The following is a 16497-nucleotide window of genomic DNA, read 5'->3' on the forward strand; positions in this document are numbered from 1 at the left end:
CTTAGCCAATGATGCTTTAGACTCAGCCATGCATATTATGACCATTACTCGTATGAAAGCCTGTCAAAAATGATGGGTTGGAATTATTTTATTTGAAATATTCAGACTGGAAGATATGATGTATTGAAACAAGAAAAAGCATTAATTTAAAAGACAACGTGTGCAAATTTTACCCTATTTTCTTTATCTTCTGGGACCTTTCATTTCGACGGTACAGGCCTCGTGAGCATGCCAAAACCTGAAAGCCTCTGCCGAATGTTAGGTGTGCTTCTATCTTCTTTATTTATGAGACATCACATGCATGTAAATGAACACTCGTTTTACTCTGCACGTGTTACACATCATGTGCAGTGAATTTCACCTCCCTGCACATTATGTTTATTGTTGTTTTTTTTTTTAAAACGCTTCTGTACACCATCACTGAGGCCCAGTTGCAAGTCACCGTCTACATTTCCAAAAGAAAGGATGTAATTACTCTTTAATAGAAAATGTTTTTTGAGTTTTTTTATCCTGAAAAAAATAGACCGAAGTGAACACACGAGTCGTGTTAAAAGCTTGGCCTTTAAAACCCTTCTTAAATCATCCTTTTGAAGGGGGACAGACATCGCACAAAGAAATACTTGTGTATTTGTTTATATACTACTTTGTACAAATACGTAATGGTGTCGGGGACAGAATCACCATCTTCTGCTGCCGCCTTTCTGGTCTTACATGCTTTGCTCTTTCCATGTTTTCTCCCCCTAAGATTCTGCAGGACTCACATTGTGGTTTTTTTCCAACGACACACATTTCTCCACCGACACACATTGTGTTTTATATGGTAGATTATTATTTTTAATATCATTATTATTATTTTGTAATAAAGTCAATATTAATATTATGCAATTGTCATTGGATGGAATTGGTTCATTAATTGGCTGTTCTTAGAGCACCCTTATTCTGGACATTTCCATCTTTCTGTCCGCGAAACTTTGGTCAAGCCTAGGGGCTAAACCACTCAACCGATTCCAATGAAATTTGGTAGGTAGGACCAATATTTCTGGGAATCGTGTGCTTTCGAATATGGGACCCCGGGCCCTAGCAACGGCCCTTTAAAGTGGTCAAAAAATCAAAAAAAAAATCGAAAAATCGAAGTTTAGAGTTCTGTGCGCAATCTATCGAGCTCCCTTCATACCAATTTGCAGCCCTAACAAAAAATATTTGTAGGAGAAGATAGGTTTTGGGCGAGTACATGTCGAACATTTCAGAAACGGTTAATTGCGAATATCTCGAAGAGAAAGAGACTGATTTTGATGAAACTTGGGTGAAATGTGTACAATGTGGCTAGCATGTACACAAAAATGAATGGTTGCTATGTACACCTCCGTTGCTAAGCAACAGCTAAAATACTTTATTGTACATCGTGCACTTATTGTGGACTGTACAAAAAAATCAATACCTCCGAAACTGGACCTCCGAGGGACCTGTTTTTTTTGTGCCCTCGGAGAATGTCTTACAGCATCATATAAAAAAAAAAAATCTTTAGCGAATAGATAAATGGAATTACCAGGGCTGCCATTTGTTAGAGTCTCTTTTGAAACATGCCTGAAATTTCACAAGGCGGGTTTCTGGGCGCAAACTAAGAGGGCTGTGATAATAATATTTATTGTGCTAAATTGATTGATAGCATGTACATGAATATCGGCTAGTCGCGTCGGCCAGCTTTCCATCTAGAGCGAGCAGCCATGTCGCCTACCGGCTTGTTTGTGATTATAATAATTTTCCTTCCGGGAGGTGTGAGGACTAGTGACTCTTAGTCTATACACTGCCCGGTTTGCGCACCAGCGACTGAGATTATACAACGCCCATGTGTAAATACGCGTGTATATGTCCAATCTTCTCCAGATTTCCCTCAGGCGAGTATTAAACGATGCTAGCGATCATTAGGAATGGGGCTGTTGTCGAATACAGGTCACAATTGTGCCGTAATGGTGTCAGGGACCCCAAGACACAAGCTATATATAATCTGATGGCTAGAAAAATCAGATAGGCAATGGGATGCATCATTTATGCGTAGAGACCCATTTAAGCACCTTTATTAGCTAAAGGTCATTACGGCCTAGCTACTGGCCTACCGAGAGGCCGAGCTAGTCGATGGTGGATGTGAGAAGCATAGAATGCCTCAAGGACATCGGGTTTCCTCCAAATCTTTTTTCAGTCTTGTGTTGGGCAACCTGTAGTGACAGTTTAAAAAGAATGTTGGATGGAATTGACTGAATTGTTTGTGGTTGTAATAATTTTAACTTCTGGTAGGTGTGTCCTGGCCATGAAACACCATGATAAGCTATTTACACACCAAAACATAGTGTTTGTCCAAAGCAGAAAAACCCCTGGAGGAGGGAGGCAAATCGGGAGGGGGAGAGAGTGAAAGATAAAGCAAATCAAAGAGAGGAGAGGAGAGGAGAGAGAATATCTTCTTGCATGACCAAATATAGAACTTATAAGTGGACCGTGTGGAAAGTCACGGAAGTTAAATGATTTATTGGAAGAGTAGAAAGCATGATGCCATAATCTGAGAAAATTGGATCAAAGCAGTCCTGGATACTGGTCATGAAATGTTAGAGGGAGGGGGGTGGGGAGTCTGGAAAAATAAGAAGGTGGTGTGGGGAGTGGGGGGGGGTGGATGGTGTGTCATATATATTGTTATGGCTGTGGAAACTCGCAGAACACCATAAAGGTCTGTAGTTCAGTTAGATCGATAAGTCTGTGTTCAGTTCGATTTCCCCACCGTTGTTTAATGGGATTTATTCGTGTCACAGGGCTGTGATCCTTTGAGATAGTGTTTTTCTTTTCCTATCGTTATTTTACAACAACCAACATCGCTCCCAAATAACGATCAACGCCAACCACGCCACCATCACCACCACAAAGCACCACCAACCACAACCACGATCACCACAACCACCAACATCCCCACAAACAACGAACAGCCGCCTTCACCACACCACCTTAACCACCACCGCCCAACCACACCACCCTCACGACCACCACGAACGCCAGCCACACCACCAAGACCACCACAAAACGCCAGCCACGCCACCATAACGTCAACCACACCACCACCGCATTTCCACCTCAGCACGGTTGCGAGAAGCCTGGCATTCATCGGGGGAGAACGGACGACGGCCTCACCCCCCCCCCCCAACGGCTAACACGTGCGGAAAAGGAAGCAACGATCGCCTACAGAAGTACTCAACGAAAAACCACGATTCGCCGAGGAAAATGCCCTGTTGCTGGAAGCTTCGCGCGTGTGCTGGAAGGGAGGGGGGCGAGGAGGAGGGGCAAGGGCCGTGGAGATAAAAGCGAGCGCTGAACGCAGCGAAATGTGTGTGTGTCGTCGAGAAGAACCGAGTGGTGGGTCGTCGAGGAGAAGCAAGTGGAGAGGCGAGTGGAAGTCAGTCGGTGAGGAGCTGGAGAGGGTCCAAGAGGGACGCCCAAGCACATCACCACGAGGGTGGAGGTAACCTGCGGCAGCCTCTTGGAGTTCCTTCGGTCAACCAAGCTCCTTGGACATAAAGACCCTAAGGGGTCCAGTCTGACCCCCTTGTCTTTGAGGGGGTCTTTTCCTTGCTTTTGTGTGAATGCTGATGGCGCCGTGTCTTGTGAAGTAAAACTGTTAAGTGGCTGTACATAAATTGCTTATAGCCGGTTGTAGTGCTTTGACTTTGTTTGCTTCCATACCTGCATAATTGACTGTATATGTGGATTGAAATAAATGTGTTTGTGTGAATGTACCCCGTTCGTCGCGTCCTCCTTTCACCACATTGGAATGCCATCTTGCATCGCGGAATAATAGTTGGGGTTTTAAACACCCGTTAAATAGAAACGGATCCGGTGAGGTCGGGCGATAATACCCGCTCGGTTATCACTACAGAACGGAACGGACCACTTAAGCGGTTTGTGTCCCAAGCCGACCTGCGCCGAGGTACGGTCTCCCGGTTAGCTATCCGCGCGGGTACTTAGGTATATCGAGATTCGGCGATTGACCCTATCCTGCACGGGTAGAAAATTGGCTAGGCTTTGGTGGGGTTGAAGACCCACCTGTGACAGGCTTCGGGCGTTGCTCCGGAAGGTCACGACTGAATTGTCCGTCCGGTGGGCGAGCTGCTACTATTAGTGGAAAGCGGCAGTTCGCACGCCGGCGGGCTCGAATTCGTAACAATATATATATATATATACATATATATATATATATATATATATATATATATATATATATATATATATATATATATATATATATATATATATATATATATATATATATATATATATATATATATATATATATATATATATACATATATATATATATATATACATATATATATATATATATATACTCTTATATATATATACTCTTATACATCGACACCAATTTATCGTATAACCAAAAAGCAAAATCACCAATCACATTTATTTTTCGTAATGATTCTGCACTTCTATGCCACAAGGGACTGATTTTCTATAAAAAAAAACAATTTTTGTCGAGAAATTTTTGGTACATGTCTTAAAAACCTGCTCTGCTGCTCTTGCAATTCCTCTCTCTGCCCTTTTTGCCCTATCATTTGCCCTATGTCATTTTCCAACTGCTTGAAAATTAGCGAACATCACTGGATTACATCTTCTTCTTATTCTTCTTCTTCTTCTTCTTCTTCTTTCGGCTGCTCCCGTTAGGGGTCGCCACAGCGGATCATCTGTATGATCCGCATAGTGATTTGGCACATGTTTTACGCCGGATGCCCTTCCTGACGCAACCCTGGTCGCCTCTTACGACACAGGGATATGGTACACAATTAAACTGATCCCCTTAATGACAGATCCATCAGTTTACTTACAATCATCACAAGGTCGTGGAATACATCGTCATAGTTGATATGAAATCCTCTCATTTCTCCAACGTTAAGCCTGATATTAGCTTAGTGGTTAGGGTGGTGGCTTGGGATCCTAGGGTCCTGAGTTCAAGCCCCATTAGCCGCTGAATTAATACATCAGGGGATTGACTCAGCCTGTATTCCTTCTGAGGTCAGCAAAATGAGTGCCAGTGTATACTGGTAGAGGGGCATTGCATCAGCGACACCGTCGTGCTTCCAAGAAATGATATCTACCCCGGCAGCCAAGCTACCATACGCAAGAAGAAGATTTCTCAAACGACCAATTTGGGTTTCAGACAGCTCACTCTACCTTGGACATGCTGCTTGGAAAATAGCTAACAGCCCTCAATGTCAGACAGGAGGGCAAGGCCATCTCTCTGGGCATATATTGTGCTTTTGATACAGTCTGGCATCCCACCTTGCTCTCTAAACGCTCTGCTTACGGCATCTCAGGCCAACTCCATGCACGGATTGGTGACTACTCTCATAGACAATGTGTGGCTCTCAATGGAATCCTTTAATCTCCTCTCCCTGTCGAGGCTGGAGTGCCCCAAGGCAGTGTTGTGGGCCCAGCCCTTTTCTGATCTTCATAAATTACCTCTCTGACTCTGGAAAATACACTTTATATCTTTGCTGATTACTCTACCCTCTGCTGTAATATCCCTCATCCTTCAGATAGACAGGCTGCAGCCTCTTCCCTCTCTTTGACCTTGACAAAAATAAAATCACAAGATGGTCGAACACTTGGAATTGAATCCTGACAAATATTTTCATTGGTGACTCTTCACCTTTTCACCACCCAGTACGTGGACCCGTGACTTTTTGGATATATATCACACTTCATATTCCTCTCTGAAAAGATGGCCTGTCAAACCCAAAATCTACTTTCTTAACAATCCTGATCTTGAGGAAATTCAATCACTCCTGTATCTCCCTATCAGCCATGATCTTTCTTGGGCAAACGACATTTCGAACTTGGCCTCCAAAGCTAGCCACCGACTGGGCATCCTCCATCGTACAAAGTCCTTTCATGGCACACCAACTATTATCCATCTACAAGGCCTTCATCCGCAGCTTGATGGTGTACTGCTCTCCCCTCTGGGCTTGCTCTCCTGCCTCACATCATGCTCAGCTTGACACCATGGAAGCCAAGGCTTTCAAGATTATTGGAATCTCGCGTGATGAAGCTGAGTCTATGGGCCTATCACTTTGCCATCACAGACAGGTCGGTGGTCTCTCCATCTTCTGCTGCCACCTTTCTGGTCTTGCACCCTTTGCTCTTTCCATGATTTGTCCCCCTAAGATTCTGCAGGGCTCACATGGTCCACCATCAACCCCCTTCTGGTGAAACTCCCAAAATCCAGAATCACTGCTCACCTCCGTGCATTTGTTCCTCTTTCTTTCCTGCCTGTGGAATCAACTTCCACATTCTCTTCAATCTCATTTTCCCCTTCAGATCTTCAAGACCATCATCTTAGACCATACCCAATCCAAAACCATGATCTCTTCTTTCCTCGATACCCCCCCTCCCCTAACCCCACTCAAAGCCCTCCTTCAAAATTTACAGCTTTCCCTCTTGAGATTTTCCTTCTAATGTATCCATCTTGTCCACCCGATGTATCCTCTCCTGCCCCTAATACCTCCCCACACCCATTGTTTGTACAAGTGTCCCTCTATCTTGGTCTTCAACTCTGCTGTTGGTGTCCCTCCCCCCCCACCCCCACCCCTCTCTACTGTTCTTTTTGTCCTGTTGCATCCTGATCCGTTCCATGTACCTAGCTACATGGAATGGATCTCGCTCTTGCACAAGTTGAGACTATGAATACAATAAAAAAACAATATTATAATCTTTTTTTTGTTTATCATTGATGAAGCCAACAGCATGATGTTCATGAAGTTGTAATTTTATCTACTCACATGTTCATGAACTACTCGTAGTATATCCATTTATGATGCAACTCGTTCACAATGATCCTCCAATACATTGAACTGTAATAGTGGTAAAGAAGCTATGCACTACAATATTAGCTGAATGTGTGTTACGGAAGCATCCTGGGAGGGCAGGGTGAACTAAAACACATGAAGGGGACAATAGCACAAAACTCAGAGCAGAATAATGAAGTCATTCAATTGTCAAACATAAAATTAGAAGAATACTGGTGTCCGTGAACGCTTTAATTTTGGTTCACAAAATCCGTGACATGTGTTGGTGGACAAGTTAAACAACTTTATTATCAATTAAAGGTTGATAAGAGAATGTTTACTGTTGTGGGAAATGAGATGCAGTTGATTTCGCGAATTAGCCCTTCATCAGAGCAAAACGGTCATGTCTACCTCAGTTTCCAAGGCAGTAAATATACTCATTAATATATAATTGATAAAATCCATTGAAGATGTGACAAAATTTCCACAAATTGGTGAAATGATTGACTGTGTCATACTCAAGAATGAGGTCCTTGTTGTAGCAAGAAAGCAGTTCTGAAATATTTCACTACTTTGAAAACCAAGTACAGTATAAAACAAAAATAAAGGATGGGATTGTGAAAGAAGGTTAGGTGGCAGACATCTATATATCTCCATGGCTCCCTCTTCTTTCGCAGACTTCTCACGAGGCTGACCGCCTCTAACAGCTAATTATGTGGTGGAGAAGCAACTTTTAATCCCGGTCATAGGTGGAGTCAGCCGAGCACCTCATGGAGTTGGCTATCACATAATGGTTTACTCTTACAAAAGACAACATTCACCAGCAAACAACGCCAGTGGGCATCCCACCCGACAGACGGTGCATATTTTAATGCAGTGGCCAGCCTGCAAAGCACCAGTTCAAAAGTTTATAGTTGGGTCCGCAATCAAGCCGGGAGAGCCTAAAGGTAACTTCATTACCTCTGAGCTATCTTTTTTGTGTATGCATTCCCTCCGCTGGAAGGTGGCAGCTCAGAAGTCACACTTTTGTGTATGCAAGTAATACACTCCTGACAAAAAAATAAAGTTTATATTGGCAGTGATGGCTTTTATGTTGTATGACTACCATTCACTATAATACAAGCTTACACGTCTGATCATTGACCAAACCAGATGATCCAACCATTGCTGTGGGACGTTGCATCATTCTTTGACCAGGGCCACATCCAGTTGATCAAGAGACTGTGGGAAGACTTGGAAACAGCAACCACACCTCCATAGGATGTTCCAAGCATGTTCAATTGAAATTTAAGTATGGAGATTGTGCAGGCCAGTCCACATGAGTCCTGATGTGCAGCACTGACAACATATACACGAAGTGGACAAATGATTGTTATCCATAAATGAAGTTGGGACCCTTCTGTTGGGCGAGAAGGATGAATAAAGACATAGTGATCTCATCCCTGTTTCTGACACCGGTCATAGCACTCAGTCTACTTGAATGCCAACCCAAACCATCAATTATAAAATTCCACCCTGAACTTTTACTGGGAAGGCAATGGCAAACTACCCAGAATTTTCCTTGCTCATGAAATGCCTGGACTGTTCCTACTAATCCTCTTTTAGAGAATGGTGTTGATCACAGTGACTATTATAAGTGTCCAACAGATTGCTGCAGAAGTTATTGAGCTGTCTTGTCTAGGTTCGATTTCCAACCTGACTATAAACTCATGTCGGATTGGTGCTTTGCAGGCAGAGCATTTTATCACAAAGTACACCATCCCTCAGATGGTGCTCGGCTGGGTATCCTGTCAGCTTGAATTTATTGGTGGATGTTAAAGACCTTACAGTATCTTTTACAAAGAGTAGTTAAGTTACCACCAGCACCTTGAACAAATTACTGCTTAAACTGTGGTTAGCAAGTGGTCGGGTCTTCTAACATTGTCCTTTACTCCACGTTACAATGCTTGCTATTTCAAAGTGTGGTTGTTGTGTAGGCTGCAGCTCAAACTACAAATCCATGGTCCCAGGTTTTCACATATCACGTGTGAACGGCTGTCTTTGGCTATGAAGGGCAAGTCAACAAATCTACTCACAGACATCTGAACCAATTTCTGGCTTCCTCTGCTGCAGGTGGGGTGAACCTTTCCTAGTCAGAGGATCACAACAGCTATTGTTAAACTTGCACTTGGCCGCTTATATGCTTCGAGTGATGTGTGAATAATTTAAACAACACATATGCAGATAAGTAATGTAATTAATCATTCAGAATGTTGTTACTGCACTGAGAAAAATGATTGTGATGTCACTAAACATCCTAATTCTTGATACTACTGGAACAAAGGGAACATAGGAAGTCATATACGTACATTTAAAATAATACTTAAAACAAGAAGCTGATACTCTAGGTCCCCCACCTTTTGGGTGGTATGAGGAATAGATCTGTGTTACATGAAAGCTAAATCTGAAACGGTTTTTGAAATATGGCATACACAAGCCAAGTTACCGAGATGGTTGCCACGGCAACATAATTCAGCCAATCACAGTTGTTATCTAATCAGGTTGAGATAATGTCATGAGGAATAGATATCTGCAATATGAAAGCCATGTAGTTTGACTTCTCTATTTGGGGGGGGGGGGGACAAGCTTAATATTAATAATGGGAAGCGAAGTCTGACTTCCAAAATTACCATTTGTTAATGTAGTTCCAGTGTACATGAAATCACAAATACAGTTTACATTCATTATTTAATCACCATTGTTTTTTGTTTTAGCCTAATTATTTGACATTTTTAGCAGCCACCGCCAATACTGTATTTGCATAACAACAAATTATTGAATAAATTTTTTTTTTACGAGCACTTTATAAATCATGTCTGCCATACATAAACATGTTAATATAAATGCTGTTCTTACCTTAATGACTGATGTAGGTGCAATCGTTTTTCCATTCGATTAGTGTAAATGGCCACAATGTCCTCTGGAATCAGCTTCACAGTTAAATCACCTTCTATGTGAAGAAGAGCCAGTGAAGAAAATATTTCCTACACCATGGTTGAGCGCAACCAGTTTCTAATCTGTCTCATTGCAGAAACGCTTTGTTCAGAAGTGGCCATCCCAACTGACAATGTGAGAGCTAACTGGATGAGCTTGTAATAGTTTGGGCACATTCTCTGAGACAATTCTTGCTGAAATCTCTGAAGGGTAACAACAGATTCCATGCTGGTAAAAAGGTCCATTTCTGCAGCTACAAGCGAAGGATTTATTTTGAGTGGGTCTGCATATTTCTGCAAGAGTGGATGTAGATGAATGCCATTTTTGTGACATCTCAACAATGAGTCACATGCTTCAGCAATTTCCATTGATTCTTTTGGGAATCGTCTCTCTAACTCTTCAGTTACAGCATCCAAAACAGGAATGTACAACTGCTGATACCACATATATTTTTTGAGTTTGGGTTACAGTTGCGGGTGCTTCATGTGCATTTGTTGCCGCTTCTACATGCTCTCTTTGACCCAAAGTTGTTGGGACAAAGAAGTCTGTAAGAGCTGCCAAGAGTTTCACTGCTATTTTTCTTTTTGGCAAGTGATGTGTCTCTTCGTCTGGCACTGCAATGTCAACACTTCAACACTTACCTGCCCAACATCTTTTTGCTTTAGACCCAATGCTGTCTGCATGTTGATAAATATCTGATGATTGATTGGCTCCGCAAACACTGAATACAATTTCTCAACTACATTTAGAAAGCCCATAGCACTATGACTCACTTTACAGCACTTCACAAGGACGAGGTTGAGTTTGTGTGCCATGCAATATACATACATTGCAAATGGATGGTCATCTTTCATTCGCTGCTGAACTCCAGTTACGTGTCCTGATATAACCGCAGCACCATCATAAGATTTTCTTTTTTTAATGTTGAAGGCTTCAGTCACGGACTAAATAGTCCTCATTGAGGCCAAGCCTTAAATAAAAGAACTGCATTGATAGAACAGTAAGGAAAGAGAGAATAATCTAAGAGTTTTTGAGAAAATAAAAAATCTGCTTTTTGAAAAGGGGAAGGTCATAAGTGTTTGGGAAGATGTGAGAAGATAGAGTTCCAGAGTTATATTGGGCAACTATCAGCACATTTTGCAATCCATTTATCTCCAAAGCTTTCGTTATGGCAGTATAAATGCCTTCTGCATTTTGGGGAAATGAGCAATTTACAAAGCACAGGAACCTTTCTCTGATCTTGATGTTTGCTGCATATCTGATACAAACTGAAAGCTGCTCTGTCTTAAACGATCCGGGTTCATCTACTATTATAGCAAAAATCCTGGTGTTATTCACTGCCTGTACAATTTCTTTGAGAACTAAATCTGCCCAGATCTGTAGCACTTCGTTTTGAAATTCAGGACTTGTGCAATTAAAATAATTAGCCTGCATTTTATTAAAAGTTTCGTCATACTTTGTAAAGAAATCGCAAAATTCAAGGAAATTCCCTTTCAATTTAGATTCCTTTCCCTCATTGTGCCCACAAAACGGAAAGCCAAGCTTTGAAAGTAACTTGACAATGTCACAAACCTTTACGAGGTAATCCCTGTTTCTCTCAACAGTGCTTTGATGACTTTATGAAAGCTGCACTGCCACTGATCCTGTTTCTTCGCTATGTTTGAAGCATTGCCACTTTTCCATACATTTCAAATGAACCTGGGAGATGGCATGGTTAGACAATTTTTCTGAGAATTTCTTCCAGTCCTGCATGCCTTTTTTGATAAATGAACGCTCAGCGTGGCCTTTTTCTGAGTAGAAGTGACGACAGGGAAAGCAGAACACAGCACCTTGTTGAACAGAATATTCAACCCAAAGGAATTTGTTGTAGTGGAAAACTGAAAAAGAATGACCGTTTTTTCCAAATATTCTCTTTGGAAAATCAGATGTGGCTGATTCGGCCCAATGCTTTTTTCTCTGAGACATGTATCGTTTACGTTTCTCACATCATCAACAGAATGTGTGCTGAATAAAAGCTAAATGTTCAACGGTTTTTGAAATATCACGTACACAAAAGTACATGGACAGATGATCGGTCGGTCGGACGGAGCTCATTTTCATGTCCCCTATCTCCAACCTCGTCGGAGGGGCAGGGGACAATAATTCAGTCATTATACAAATATCAATTTTTAAGTCACTTACCTAATGTAACTTCTGAGATTGCCTCCTTTTGATGTGAGTGTCCATGCTGGGTGGAACACTTGTTGCTATTCTTAATTTGTTTCCGAGTTCAGTGATAATAGCTACAAAACATACCAAACAAAATATCACCAAATGGGCTGATTTAACCGATGTTGTGGGCCGGATGTTCGCCATGCCTACTCTATACCATTTGGAGCTTTCTCTGAGTGCTCATCATTTAACCAGTCATTGATTTTGGAATATTTCCTACTTTCTCAATTATTGAAGTTAATATAAAGTGTTATTTGTAACATTTTGGATGTCCCTTTTATCACCAGGACTTTGCTGCTCATATTCCTTGCTGGATATTCACTCACATTTCTTGTTTGTCTATCTCACTGCTCTTTCTGTACTAACTTTTGTTTTATCTCATAAGCTTCCCCAGTCTGCCTGAAACCCAGTTCCTTTGCATAATTTAAAAGATTTGTACTTATATTTAATGTAAATCGTTATTTCCTTGCTCAGCTATGCAAGCTTATTGATACTGCTGCTTTTCCCTTTTTACTCAGAAGATACTGCTTCAACATGTTGGAATGTGTTAGTAATTTAAAAAAAAATTGTTGTTGATGTCAGGTAAAAGTGTAAAATGATTAATGACAGAGTGGAGGTGACAAATAGGAAGAGATTTGGAGAGAAGTAGAGAAACATCTGTGACATAAACCAAAATAAAGTTGAACAAGGATGAAAGTGATAAAAATAGATGGTGAAAGAAGAACAATACCAAAAAATTCTCACATTTATCCTACGATATTAAATAAGGCAATTCCCTGTATGTGTGCATGTATGTCTGAAAATTATCGAAAAAAAAACAGGGCTGGGCCGATCTCCACCAGATTTTGCAAACGTGTTGGGGCGACCGAGGGTCAGGTCATGGGCACAACTGCCCCCCTCACTCCAACCCCCTGCGAGAGGGGGGGGGAGGAAGGAATCAATTTACGATTTTTGCCTGCAAACGTGCCAGTGGTTGACTGATGTCTGCTGCAGAAGGGGGATTATTAGCCAAGTCACAAAATATATTTGCCCCATCTTCCCAAGCCACTCCAGGTGGGAGCAGGTGTTTATAATTGCTAAAATATAGAGTTGCCTAATGAAAGATGAAGAAAGCAAAGATAGAAGAAGAAGCATGCAAATAAAAGGTATTTGATAGAGTTGGAAAATTCTAACAGCACATTGCCCACATAAGCTTTGCATTGGAAATTTGACCTTGCAGTTCCAAAAGAAACCTTTTCCAAAATTGTATGGTGCGTTTTAAAGAACACTTTCCATCCCAAGGTGTTGTCTCCTCGGTGTCTAATCCACAAGATTCAAGTGTTTACTGCCTAGTTATTCAAAAGGCCCGATGGAATGGATAGGTATTTCCATGCGTCTGTGGAACTGATCAATGTATGCCCCGAGTTCAACTATCACGATTATTGTCCCTGTTGGGAGTGAATTATGGATTCCATTGGTGTAGTTGCAAAATACTCTGAAGACAGAAAACAAGCAGAAACAATATGGAGCTGCTCAAATTTAAGTCCAGCTCTTATCCATAGCAGCTGCCTTGGTATACGACTGGGCAAATGACGAGTGCCTGCCATTTGTCCGATCATGTCCATGACAGCTGAATCCAGAATAATATTATGTCAGCTCAAGAATATTATCTGGTGATGCAAAAATCCTGCTTGCCTCTGCAAAAAGTCAAACTAAATATGCAATGGTGACCTTTTGTCAGCATGAAGAACATCATACGAGCCAATCAAGACCGACTTCGTCATCCATTTCTTCATCATCATATTCCCAGTAAACAAGACTGATGATGATGCATGTTAGATTGAGTCATCCCATTTAAATTCCATATCGCTGTCTTTGAGACTGTAGTGTTGTTGCTCTTTTATTACAGAATACTGTTGTTGCTCTTTAGGCTTTTGTATTCTAAACTACGCCACAAGTGACCGTGGCTGAATAGGCACCTTCGTAATGTTTGATGTCATCTTCTAGAGATGTGGAAAAATGGGGGAATTTTGACTCCATCCTCCATACGTACATCCACCCTTTCCCACCTTCCTCCTCTTTCCTCCTCATTTCCCTTCCCTTCTTTTGCCACTGTAATTATTTATCCATCCCTTCTCCTCCTTTCTCCTCAATTTAGCCTTCACTCCAGGCATATCTAACATTAAATATAAATTGCTTGCATTGAATCTATTATCGACTAAAAATAAAACAATCAAAAATATATAACCGAGGTAAAACATTTTAAAAACTCGATAGGAAACATGCTACAACTTACCGAAATATATGGTGAGCCGAGTGAAATGTATTTATGGATCCAGCACCACCTAGTTTTAAGGTGTGCTGAAACAGAAGAGTTAGTCTGGGGTAAATCTGAAGTTTTAATAGCTGAGGTCTGAGTGAATGCAAGTTAGAACTTTAACTGCACTTCAGGGGGGTCAATCTGTCTGGGACCATGGATTAGTAGTATGGAATAAGTCTGTCAGGTGAACACAGCATAAGCATTTTCCCCTGTGTAACTCACTCAGGACGTGAGTCAGTGTGTGAGGGCACGAGTTACCGAGAGCACTGACTGCAGCAATTATTACATGATTGTCAACATGCTTCCGTGGAGCCGAGCTTGTTGTGGCATGATTGCTTCTCACCATTGCAGAAGATGGATAGACCAAGTCTACAGCATTCATGTGCTACACTGCCACACCTTATTGTGATTCTATTTAAGACTTCCCTCCTTGCAACTCGGCTCGTATTAAATATTTTGATGTGAATTGTCAAAGCATTACGATGGAGCAAAATTCTGGAAAATAATACCGACTACTTATAATGGAATAGCAGCGGGAAGAGTAGATTGAGATTAAATTAAACTACTTGCAGCTCAAACGCAGGAAGTGTTTAAAAATAATTTACCTCCAAGAAAATGAATGACTGAAATGAAGTTCGAATAAGATATTTCAATTCACATGATCTCTATATTTATTACAGTTAGGAACAACCACTTCCACCAGGAGCAGGTTCGGAAGAGGTGTGAGGGGTGCTTGGGGGTGGGGGGTAGGGGGAAGAAAATTAGTTTTGTGCTGTAGTAATACCACATCTCTCCAGCAGGAGGTCAGTGGTAAAACCAACTGCACTATTCCACATGCACAGGCCAAAATTGCAAGGAGTCTCCTCACCCTCATATGTAGGGGTGGGGGGTTGGACGGACAATTTATTTTCTGCCCATGACCTCACCCTGGGAACACCCAGCAGGTTTGCAAAATTTGGTGGAGATCGGCCAAATCATTTTCAAGTCTATAAGTGATCAGACAGACAGACAAACAGCCAAGCTGTATTTTAATCTTCTTCTTCTTCTTTCAGCTGGTCCCGTTAGGGGTCGCCACAGCGGATCATCCGTATGATCCGCATAGTGATTTGGCACATGTTTTACACCGGATGCCCTTCCTGAAGCAACCCTGGTCGCCTCTTACGACACAGGGATATGGTACACCTATTTAACCGGGGTATACACCGGCTCAGTACACTGGTACTCATTTTGCCGACCTCGGAAGGATGACAGGCTGAGTGAACCCCCTGGTGTATTAATTCAGTGGCCCAACGGGGATTGAACTCAGGACCTTTTGGATCCCAAGCCGCTGCCCTAACCACTGCACCCACACCAGGCTATCTATCACAAGCTGTATTTTAATATGATCCTTAAACTTATAATACTAACTGTGATCAACACTACTACTCATTCTTTAATGGCCCCAAATATCCCCACCTTTTTGTGTGGTTGGCCAGAGAGGAAGTTTGGCCCAAGTCTTTCGCAAACCAGCTGTCCAAGCCTGATGTATAACTAAAGGTGATTTTAACAGGAATTGAAATTTGTTCAAGATGCAGGCTGATCTACTCTTCATGAAAGACACCGAGATATTTAACCTCCACCAGCAAACACTAACAGAACGGACACCCACCTTTACCATCCACCCGAGGGACAGCGCACTTTGTGATACACGTTCTGACTGCGAATTAGCAGTTAGTTTATAGTCGGGTCGGCAATCACACTCACACTGGACAACTCAAAAATGAATGCATTACCTCTGCACCGACCTGTCAGGAACTTCAAGTACTCATTGTGATTCACACTATTATGTAAAAGAATAGACGACGAAGGTACAGTTTTTTTGCCATTGCCTTCCCTGTAAAAGTTCAGGGCAGGAATTTTGGATTTGGCTCGGATACTCACACACACACTGGCCTACTCCTTTTGAAAGATAGCATAGAATCTTTCCAGCCTGCTTAACCTCCTCTCTGCAAGTATGAAAACCTTTGACATGCAATGCCCTGCCTGCAGAACACCAGATTACTGTACACGAAACTGAATACAGGCAAGACAACTAAAAGGTGAATCTGTTACCTCAAAGCTATTGTATTCGTGAAACATTTGGTATGTTTCTCCAGAAGTGTTTTTCTCATGTAAACAAGCTATACAAAAAAGGAACAT

General features: G+C 41.8%; 1 protein-coding gene across 2 annotated transcripts in view; it reads right to left on the reverse strand.

The window, feature by feature from the left end:
• Window positions 1-16497, reverse strand: part of LOC147018076 (serine/threonine-protein kinase WNK2-like) — a 192253-nt gene that overhangs the window by 101138 nt on the left and 74618 nt on the right. The window lies entirely within an intron of this gene.

Source organism: Eptatretus burgeri, chromosome 10, assembly GCF_056783735.1.
Source record: "Eptatretus burgeri isolate ZD-2024b chromosome 10, Ebu_testis_v1, whole genome shotgun sequence".
NCBI lineage: Eukaryota > Metazoa > Chordata > Myxini > Myxiniformes > Myxinidae > Eptatretus > Eptatretus burgeri.